Raw genomic sequence first — 11,123 nt, forward strand, 5'->3', positions numbered from 1 at the left:
TCTAGATTCTCTTGAAAAGGGGAAGGGCAAGTTCTGCTGTGAGTAAGTGTGCTGGTCCACTCCAGGGCCCACAGCTTTCCGTTCACACCCAGGCTCTTGTATATCACCTGCCCAGACAAAGAAAAGTGCTTACCATCCAAGGCACTCAACTTACTCATATATTTGGAGTGGATAATATTATTAAACAAGAAATTTAGGAGAATAATTGAATAATAAGAATAATTGGGAGTTTTAAATGTTCTTGTTTCTATAAACATTCCATACTCAGTTTTTTTTAACATTTTCAATATTTTCAATTTTTATTCTTAAAAATAGGAATCAAAATTGCAAAGGCAGATTTATAATCACTTCCGAATGAGAGGGTCATTTTGGAACATCACAAGAACGCATACTCAGATGGAAATCTAGTTAAACTGCGGTTGCTCCTCAGGTTGCATTCACTCCTGCATTTTCTCAATTAGTTCTTCCTTGTATTTGCCTTTCTCTTTTCCAACTTGCCGAGACTTAGCTTTACGTTCAAGAATTTTTTTCCGATCTTTATCCAATTTCAGCCTGGTAATAACCACCTTGCTTGGGTGAATGCCCACATGCACTGTGGTACCATTAGCCTTCTCACGCTGCACTCTTTCGATGTAGATGACATACTTCTTTCTGTACACCTGGACTACCTTGCCAATCTGCTGACCTTTGTAATGTCCTCGCACCACCTGCGCCTCGTCATCCTTGCGGATGGGCATGGAGCGCACGTTGTACTTCTGCCGCAGCTCTTTGGACAGAGGGGAGGACATGATCTTCCTGCGCACATGCGAAGGGGCATTGAAGTGGCGTTTTCGGTTCTTGCTGCGGTCGGAGGTAACGAAAGGGTTGAACTTCATGGTGGCAGACGTCCGACAGCGTCAGGATTCCATACTCAGTTTTAATTGTTGATTAAAAGCACCTACATTTGGCAGAGGCTTGGAAGACTTCACTCTGGGAGTGTGGCTTTTTGCTGCTTGTGGATGCTGGTCCTGATGGGCAAGTAAAGGAAATTTTTGGGGTCACTTTTTTGTTTTCATGTTTGATGTGTATTAATTATTGCTCTTTTCCCCACAAGAACTGGTGTCCTTGAGCCTTTGCCTAGGGTTTAAGTCTGCTCAAAGGTGTGACATTAAAACCCTGCAGAGCCCAAGAGCCACAAATTTATTAATTTTCAAGTGAATTTTCCTTGAATCACACAACAATCTTTGTCTATTTGCTGAACTGAACAACTTGATGTTGCTATGACGCTGCACACTGTTCCATAGTCTTGTCAAATTCCATAATGGTTACCTATTATGTACAGTGTTTGGGTGAGCTTCCTAATTGATTTATGCTGGGAAACAGGAGTGGCATCCACTTCCTACACTGGATGCCTCTGGAAACTCTACAACTGTCTAAACTGTACAAACTTTCTAAACTCTATAAATGTACAGAAATGATGGTAGAACAGATAGAACAGAAGTCATGTCTTTTGTGCAAAATTTACTCTCAGTTGTATTCGACTTGATGACACTTAACCACTGCTAAGTGAAACTAGTGCTGTTATATCTGGAGGAACACTCTTCCACTTTGTGTATCACTCTTTGTCAATGTACAGTATGAAGTAACTTGGGTTGCTGTGATGCTGAACCTTGTGTCACTGGGGTATAAAATACCAGAATGGCTTCCCCTAAGGAGTTTCCTGACTATATTTCCTTCAAGATAGGTGTATTTGTTCTTCTGGCAGTCCGTGCTATCTTCAGTACAGTTCACCAATGCCACAATTCAAAGGCATCAATTCTTCATCAATCTTCCTTATTTATTGTCTAACTTTCAGAAGTATAGGAAGCAATTGAAAATACCATGGCTTGACTAAGATACACCTTAGTCCTTAAAGGAATAGCGTCTATTTTAGTCAAGAATAAAGACCTCATAATGTAATAATTAAGCATTATCAACTGACTATTTCATGATTCGGAGAAATTTCTAATACAGCTCTCCTCCATCCTGGAAAAAAAAAGTAAAGACCACTTCTAAAAAAAGATAATCTTAAAAATCCATTTTGCTAATTTTTCTTAAGAATTTATGTATATATGAAGTTGTCTCTCTAATCCTGATCCTAAAATAGTCAGCGTAACATCTACTTACTGGAGGAAAATGATGCCTAAGTCTTTGTTTTCACGAGCTGTATCCATGACTGAATGGCAACAATTATATACCTTTCTCAGCAGGAAACTCCCCACTCTTATGGAATGCTTTGGTAATTGCTTGCATTTCCATCTGTCATCTTGCCCAGACAGGTAGGAAACAGGTAGCTTCCTGAGTGCAGTGACTCAGGGAGGAGCGAGGGCTAATCTGGCCTCTGACAGTGAGTGGAGGGATGCCTGTTTTGGGAACAGATGAAAGAATGAAGGCCTCTTTACCTCTGGGACAGTGTAAACAAGAGAATGTAGAGTTCCCATCTCTTGGAAGGGATAGAGGACTTCATTAACCAGTTATATATATGCACATCACTGGTGGCATGGCAGTCCTTCCTAGCTGATAGAAAAGAATCTAGGAACTCAGGTACTTTCTTAACTCCATTTGGACAGTAAGTAAAACAAAAATCGAAAAGCCATTTTAATTTTTCTACTCAAGCACTTTTGGATTTCTGCAAATCTGGATTTTAAATGATGAGGATAATAATGCCTCCTTGCACATTGTGAATATCAGAGATAAAATCTGAAATCCTACCAAGCACAGGAACCAATATACTTTCTGACATGGAATAAGTACTCAATGAATTATCATTTTAAATGAAATATTTTTCTGACTGATTGGATTGGAGGTAGACAAGTGGCAGATACAAAAGACGAATTGCATTGGGAAAATCTGCTGTCAGGGACCTCTCCAGATTACTGAAGAGCCATGATGTCAGTCTGGAGACTAAGGTGTGTCTGTTCTTGATCATGGTCTTCACAATTACTTGCTATGCCTCAGAAAGCTGAAGAATGACTAGATATGATAGAAGAAGAATCGATGCCTTTGAGAATCAATAGACTCTTGGGCTAAGTTGTCAAGTGCCATCAAACTAATTTCAACTCAGAGAGACCATAATGCACTGAAATGGAATCTGTATCACCTTTCCTACCATTGCTGCAGCCACTGTGTCAATCCATATCATTCAAGGTCTTTCTCTTTTTCAATGGACCTCTGCTTCTCCAAGATTGCTGTTCTTCTCCCAAGACCGATCCATCCTGAGGACATGTGACACAAAGACTGGACATCCCCATTCTGAAGAAGTATTCTGCTTGCATTTGTTCTAAAGCTGAATAGACCTCTTATGTAATCTCTCCACATCACAAGTATACAGAATCTATGCCATAGAAACGTTTCTATATTTTCTGTCCTTATATCTCCAAATCTTAGTCTAGATCTTTGGCTGTAATGTTGTTGTTGTTAGGTGCCATTGAGTTGCTTGCAACTCATAGCAACCCTATGTACAACAGCCCTAACCTCTACTCTGTCCACTGTCTCCGATACACCCATCCCAATTATCCTAGTCACTGAATCAATCCACCTCATAAAGGGCATTCCCCTCCTGTGCCATCCCTTCACCTTACCAGGCATGATGTCCCTCTCCAAGGACTGGTCCCTCCTTACAACATGTCCAAAGTATGTCAGACGAAGCCTCCTTGCTTTCAAGGAGCAGCCCCGTTTAACTCTCTCCAGGATGAATCTGTTTTCTTAGCAGTCCATGGTACCTTCAATACTCTTCTCCAGCACCACAGCTCAAAGGCATCGATACTCCTTCTATCCTCCCTAGTCATTGTCCAACTCTCTGATGTATAACACGTGATTGCAAAGACCATGGCCTGTATCAGACAGACCTTAGTCTCTAGAGTGACACTATTGCTCTTCAGCACTTTGGAGAGGTCCCTAACAGCAGACTTTCCCATCGCAATGCATCTTTTAATTTCCTGGTTGCTGGTGCCAAGAGTGTTGACTGTGGAGCCGAGCAAACTAAAGCTGTGAACAATCTCAATCTCTTCACCATCCATGCTGAAGCTGCCAATTGGTCCAGTGGTGAGAATCTTTGTCTTCTTGATATTGAGCCTCATGGTGTAAAAGAATTTGTTGTCTCAATGCATTAATTAGTAAACTATGAAGCAGAACACAAAGTTGTGGCAGCAGACGGTACCACTCTGCACCACTGCCAGGATGGCATGCTCCGTTATGCACTGTGATGTTCCACATTGCCACGCTTACATCTTTGTAAGGGTATTAGCAGCTCACTGGGTTAGGGCTTTAATAGCAGAGGAAAATGGCCAGTGCTTTAAAGACAACCTGTTCGGCTGTCCTCATTCACATGGAAAGCAGTGATAATGCAAAAACTTTGATGTTCTGGGTGTTTCCTCAGTTATTTACAAACACAAGAAATGTTTCTCACATATATAGTAAGAATTTTTACTTCAAAGGATTTGTGTATTAGCCTTGATGTTAGAAGATATTTCTCCTTTTACCTGATACACCCATAAAATAAAAGCAATGTCAGAAGCTTAAAAGAAAAACTTCAAGTCCAATTTTCAACTCTTGCCTTTGGATAGAGGAAAAAAAATTATTCAGATAATGTAAATAAATGATGAAATACTAATCACTGAAATAGTTTGACAAGGTCAGAGGCAAAGTTTTATCGGTGCTTAATTTTTACTAAGCCGCTATGTTATCAGAGTAATTATCTCCAAGCAGGGCTATATACATTGCAAAATGAGGGCTAGCTTTTTGTTAATGAGAAAAAAGTTCATTTTGCTACAGTAAATTCCATTAGAAAATGCCATGTCACATATGATAGAACATGAATCAATCTATAATTTTTATAATTATGGCTAAAATGGAATGAGCCTAGTCAATATTTCCCTTGGACCTCCACTTAATTGCTTTTTTCAAAGCTGCCATGAGGAAATTGTCCCTGGCCACATGTCAAGTTCTCATAGGGGATGTGGATTAAATGCAGTTCCCTGTGCTCTCCAGTGAGAACTGCCTGGCTCCTCCCCTCCCCCAACCCCCAGGCTTAGCCATGTTTATTTTTATTATCTCACTTGGCAAGATAGTCTTCCTCAAGTATAATGGCAATAAGGGTGTACAATTTTACAAAAATAAATTTTTTCCATTTCAGTATTGAATTTCTGGTTACTTCTGTTATAATTGTCCAATAGATCAGTCTCTCAAAAACTAGAATAGGAATATTGTTTTGTTAATTAGTATAAGTAAAATGTTACAAAACTGAAAATATTTGTTCCAACAATTGATTTAATAATCCTAAGCAAAAGCGTTGTCTTGTAAGTTGAAGATTGGAGGAGAGAGTGACCATTTGCCAAACATAACTGACAATGATTGACAATAAAATTGGTCCTGGTGACAAGCCTTTTCTAGGTGTTCCTAAACTGAGAATAATTTGTGTTGATTTCGTTTCCTTCTCCTATAATGGGGTGTGTTGTAAGTACTTTGGGGTGAAATATTCTTATTTGGGATTGGTTGTTCCTAATACATTACCAGGCTCGTTTTTCTATTTTTATCGGCCCCAAACGGGCCAAGTCAGAATGTACAGAATGTGATTCAATTTGGAAATCTAAGAACTTGGAAAATATTTTCATTAGCATTGTCGATATTTCCGTTGACTTCTTTACATTTGCTTTGGCCTCTGAGTTCTTTTCTATTAAAAATATTTATTTATCCTTAAAATAAAATTGGTTTTAAAGCCAACTTTCCCCGTAATCCTGTTTCTGAGCCCCAAGCACTTTGCCCTTCTTCCTTTTTTGGCCTCCTCTCCTTCTCCTTCCTTTCTCCACTGTGAGTTTCTATACCTCCTTATTTTTCCTTTCCTTGCGCTTGCCTCGTCTCCTGTCCTCATTCTTCTCTCTATTGTCTTTACTTTATGATTTTATCATCATCATCAAATAGCACCTACACCAGGGATAGAGCCAGGGTAAAATGCCATTGCCATTGAGTGAGTTCGAACTCAGAGCCTCTGGGTTGTAGAACTGCTTTAGTGTTTATTTTTTTAAATTTTTTATTAAATTTCATTAATTTTAATGAAAATTTACAGGGATTTTGGGTTTCCATTCATTCATTGTTGCATTATTTTCTCTACCCTCCCCCCCAGTTCGTTCTTCTTCCCCCCCTGGAAAGTCTGTTTTAATTGTCCCATTGCCACAGTGCTTGTCAAAGCCAGTTCTGATTAATCTCCTTTGTCAGTGTGTCCTTTGCCATTCCCTATCACTCCTCCCTGAGACAGACTTCACCCTGATTCATAAGGAAAAGGGGATGAGCTGTCCTCCTCCTCTGTTCCCAGTGGAGTGCTAGTGAGTTGAAACCACCAACCTCTTGGTTAACAGATGAGCACTTCACAATACCAACAAAGCTTCTGGAGCAAGGGTGGGTGGTTAAATAACTGTACATTATTTTGTGTTGCTCCAGACAGATAAAAGTGATAGAAAAGACTTGCCCAGTTCTTCCCTCTTTGTTCACCTGCCTCCCTCTCCCCTCTCTCTCTTCCTCTCCTTACTGATTGCCTCCCTTAAATTAACTACAAGAATTTGAGTTGAGTATTTATGAGTTCATATGTCTTAGTTTTATTGTCTATAAAATAGGAATTTAATTCTAACATTAAAGGATGATTCTGAGACAGAATGAAAAGGTGACAGTAGATTTCTTAAAAATCTTTGACCCCAGCTTCTCTGAGGAAGAAAGTTGGACAATCTCCTCCCAACGGTCAGAAACCCAGTGGCGTCTGAGCTATGAATTAGTGCTAACTCAACAGCACTGAGTGAGTGAGTGGTCAGAATCCACTTAACAACACCTAACATTATCAACTGTATTTATGGAAGCTAATGCTGGGCATTTTACCCACAGATTGGGTAGCAGTGTTGAACCGTTGACCTTTCAGTTTGCAGTGGAGTGCTCAGCCACTGTACAGCCAACATTCTTAGGTAGCAGGTTGTTGTTGCTAGTGTTGTTAGGTACCTTTGAGTCAACTACCACTCATTGTGACCCTAAGAACAACAGATCTGAACGTTGCTCTAACGTGAGCCATCCTCATCATTAAGCACATGCGTGAGCCTGCTGTTGGAGTCACTGGGATAATCTGTCTTGATGGAGGGCTTTTCCTTGTCTCTGCCCCTCCGTCTTCTCCAGCATGGTGTCCTTTCCCAGGAACTGGTCCCTCCTGACAGCATGCCCAAATGGGCTGAGGGGAAGTTTCACCATCCTTGCCTCTAAAGAGCACCCTGGTTGCATCTCCTCCGAGACTGACATGGTGTTTGTTCTCTGGCCAGTCCAGCGGCTCTTCAGTCCCCTCCACCACCGCAGTTCAAAGGTTCTTCTTTAGTTGTTCTTACTCTTGTCCAGTTCTCAGCATAAGCAATTGAAAATACCATTACTTCCTAAGTAGTGGATTAGTGACTGCAAATCTGACCTTAAAACAGACCTAAAATTGTGCTTATGGAAATATCTGTTCCCACTTTAGGGTGAGTAAGAGATTTAGAAACACTTATGCATCAATCTGATAAGTCCTTAGGCAAATTTGCTGCCAAAGCATAGTGCCAAGCAAGAATCAGCACAGAATTAGGCCTTCCCACCCATTATAGAACATTTTCTCCATACACATATGTTATTGTTGTTGTTGTTGTTGTGTACTCTCAAGCTGGAACTAACCTATGCCTGACACTCCAGTGGGTTTTCAGAGGCAGTTAATTGCATGGAAGGAGAGTGCCCATCTCCTGCAGAGCAGCTGGTGAATTTTCATTGTGTGCCATTGTGATTGCAGTGCAGTTTTTTACCACCAAGCCACAGAGCACCCTCTCTCTCTCTCTCTCTCACTTTCTCTATTTATTGAATGTACCATAGACTGTCAAGAGAACTAACAAGTATGCCTTGGAGAAGGTGAAAACAAGCTGCTCCTTGAAGGCAAGGATCTTAAGGCTCCAGCTCACATACATTGGGCATGTTGCCAGGAGGGACTAGTTCCTGGAGAAAGAACCAAGATGAGATAGGTTGACACAGTAATTGGTATAATGGGGGCAGGTATGTCAGAGATGGTGAGGTTGGCTCAGAATGGTGCAGGGTTCAGAGCCATTCTTATAGAGTAGTTATGAGTTGTAGTGGACTTGATCGCACATAACAACATAAGATAGATTGTGTGTGTGTGTGTGTGTGTGTGTGTGTGTGTGTGTGTACAGCAAGACTTGGTGAAAGTGCTAATGAGATGAATGAGTGATTATATATGTGAGATGAGAAACACCCTTTACAGAAGACCAAAGGGGCCATTAGAAAACACAAAGTCTTAAAGGTCTACCTTGAACTGAACTAACAGCACTTGACAACAGAAGAAAAAATGTGACACGGTGACTTGGTAGTTCCTATGTCTTCTGTGAGGCAGTGGTATCTTTAGGACATTGAGAGCAGAACCACAGCTTTCTAGCTAATGCGTTTGGAGGCTATCAATTGCATGGGAGGAGACTGTCCATCATTCTCCCATAGAGCCACTGGTGGGTTTGAACTGCCTGAAAAATGCCACCTTTGAGTTAACAGCACAACTCCTGTGGACTAGTCCACCAGATCTTCTTGTTATGGGTTGAGAGGAAATGAATATCTTTGCCAAACACCTGAAATGATTTCTTTTGTTTGAAATCGCTTTATTTTTTGCTCTTAGATGCTGTTCATGGGGAGTTGATGTGCTTATCCACAGACAGCATCTCTCTGAAAGTTCAAATCCACCAGCAGCTCTACGAGAGAAAGCCAGACAGTCTCCTCCTGTGCAATTCACTGCCTCTGAAAACTCACTGGAGGGTCAACTGTGAGTAGGTCCTGACTCAATGGCAATGAGTGAATGTGAGTGTTTAGGGGAAAGAGACTGCCAATCTAGTGAAGTGCCCTTCTAATTAAAAGCAGATTCTACCAAGTTAACAAACATGACATCTATGCAGGGCTTTTGTTGTTGTTGTTAGATGCTATAAAGTTAGTTTCAACATGAGCAGCCTTATGTATAATAGAGCAAAACCAAGCTGTATCCTGTACCATTCTCACAAAACTCTGAAAGCTCACGGGAGGGTCAATGGCTCTTAATCTCTTGCTGTAGTCATTGTACCAAAGCGTCTCATTGAGAATCTTCTCTTTTGTCCTTCCTATCTTAATAACATGTCCAAATAATGTGATCGATTTTTGAGGAGGCAAGCAGTTTAAAATCAAGAAAGATGTGTGTCAGGGTTAGATCTTCTCTCCATAACTATTCAATTTGTATGCTGAGCACATAATTCAAGAAGCTGGACTCTATGAAGAAGAATGTAGCATGAGGATCAAAGGAAGGCTCACGCCTGCGTAGTGCAGATGACACAATCTTGGTTTCTGAAAGCGAGAAGGACTTGAAGCACTTGATACAGAAGATAAAAAACTACAGCCTTCCATATCTATTACATCTCAACATCTAGAAGACAAAAATCCTCATGTATCATGATAGATGGAGAGAAGATTGAATTTTCCAACAATTTCATCTAACTCAGATCCGCAGTCAACAGCCTTGGTGCCAGCAGTCAGGCGACCAGGAGATGTATTGCACCGGACAAGACTGCTGTCAGGGACCTTTCCAAATTACTGAGAAACAATGATGTCAGTTTTAAAACTAAGGGGTACCTGATTCAGGGCATGGTCTTTTCAATCACTTGTTACATATCTGAGAACTGAACAATAAAAGAGAATGACAGGAGAAGAATTGATGACTTTGAGTCATCAATCTTGAAGAAGAGTAGTGCCAAAAGAACAAAGTTATGTCTTAGAAAAAGAAACACACACACACACACACACACACTCACACTCACCAATCTGTGTTATACAGGTGACACAACACTGCTTGCTGAAAATCGTAATTATCATCATAAAAAATACATTGCAAAGAAAAAGTGCATCTAGAGCTCTCCTTGGAGGGAAGGCTGGTGAAGTTTGTCTCTCATATTTGGACATGTTGCTAGGAGAAACTATTTTTGGAAAGAGATATCAAACCTGGGGAGGTAGAGGGTCATCAAAAGACAAAAATACCCCCAACAAGATGAAGTTACATGGAGACAGTACCACTGGGCTCAAGAGTATCAGAGAGGATGAGGGTGCCTGGGAGATGACAAGGTTCAGATCCATCCGTCATCTCCACTTGATGGTTCCTAACAACAACAACAACAACAACAACAACAACAACAACAACAACAACAGTTTCCTTCAACTTAAATGACTGCTCTGAATCAATAGTTTTTAAGTCAGATTATTTTGCCCTCTCGTGTTTGTCAATGTCTTGGGACTTATTTGACTATCAGTTTGTGAAGGAAGGGTTAGGGTGGGGCTTAGGGAGGAGCATTTGATATGGCGTCTAGAGGGAATAGCTACCAGGTACACTGTTGAATACGATGCACAGGACAGGTTCACACAATCCACCTCTCACCCCAAAACACAATTATCTGATCAAAACTGAGTACTGCTGAGGTTGAAACACCTTGCTGTAGATGCAGGTAAAATAGAGCTAGACTGCTAATGTTCTTCCTCTTCTCTCTTTTTCCCATTCAGTGAATATCATAGTATGAAACAGATGCCTTAACACCAGATGGCTCAAGAGCAGAGCTGTGTAGCGCTTGTTTGTCACTTCTCGTGTTCAGGTTAGGACGTACTCGTAGCCGACCCTCCAACGGACTGCTGAGGCTGAACATTGCATGGAAGGAGATTGTCACTTTTCTCCTGTGTGGCTTCTATGCCCCTAAAAGGAAGGACAGTTGAGTGTAACCAAGAGTCTTCAAACACATGAAAAAACATAGCTCTTTTCCTCTTTGTCATCCCAGGACTGAGTTTATTAAATATATTTAATAATAGATTTAATTATGAATATAATTAACAACTATTTTAATTATAATAATTATATTAATTCTATTAAGCATGAATCATCAGACTACAGTTAAATCCAACAGAAAGAAATTTCACTGTGTGTGTCCTATGGACATTTATGGATAATTACCTTTGTGTCCCTTCTATGAAGATTTCCATGTGTGAACTTAGAAATAAGAGCAATTCTCCGTCAGGGCCTGACTAACCTGCAAAGCAGGACCAGCGATGCA

General features: G+C 40.6%; 1 pseudogene; it reads right to left on the bottom strand.

Annotated features, from left to right (window-relative positions):
- Positions 1-437: 437 nt before the first annotated feature.
- Positions 438-875, bottom strand: LOC102873829 (annotated as a pseudogene).
- Between the last annotated feature and the right edge of the window lie 10,248 nt (positions 876-11,123).

This window comes from Elephantulus edwardii, unplaced genomic scaffold, assembly GCF_000299155.1.
Source record: "Elephantulus edwardii isolate Elephantulus edwardi_28Jun2011 unplaced genomic scaffold, EleEdw1.0 scaffold00003, whole genome shotgun sequence".
Classification (NCBI taxonomy): domain Eukaryota; kingdom Metazoa; phylum Chordata; class Mammalia; order Macroscelidea; family Macroscelididae; genus Elephantulus; species Elephantulus edwardii.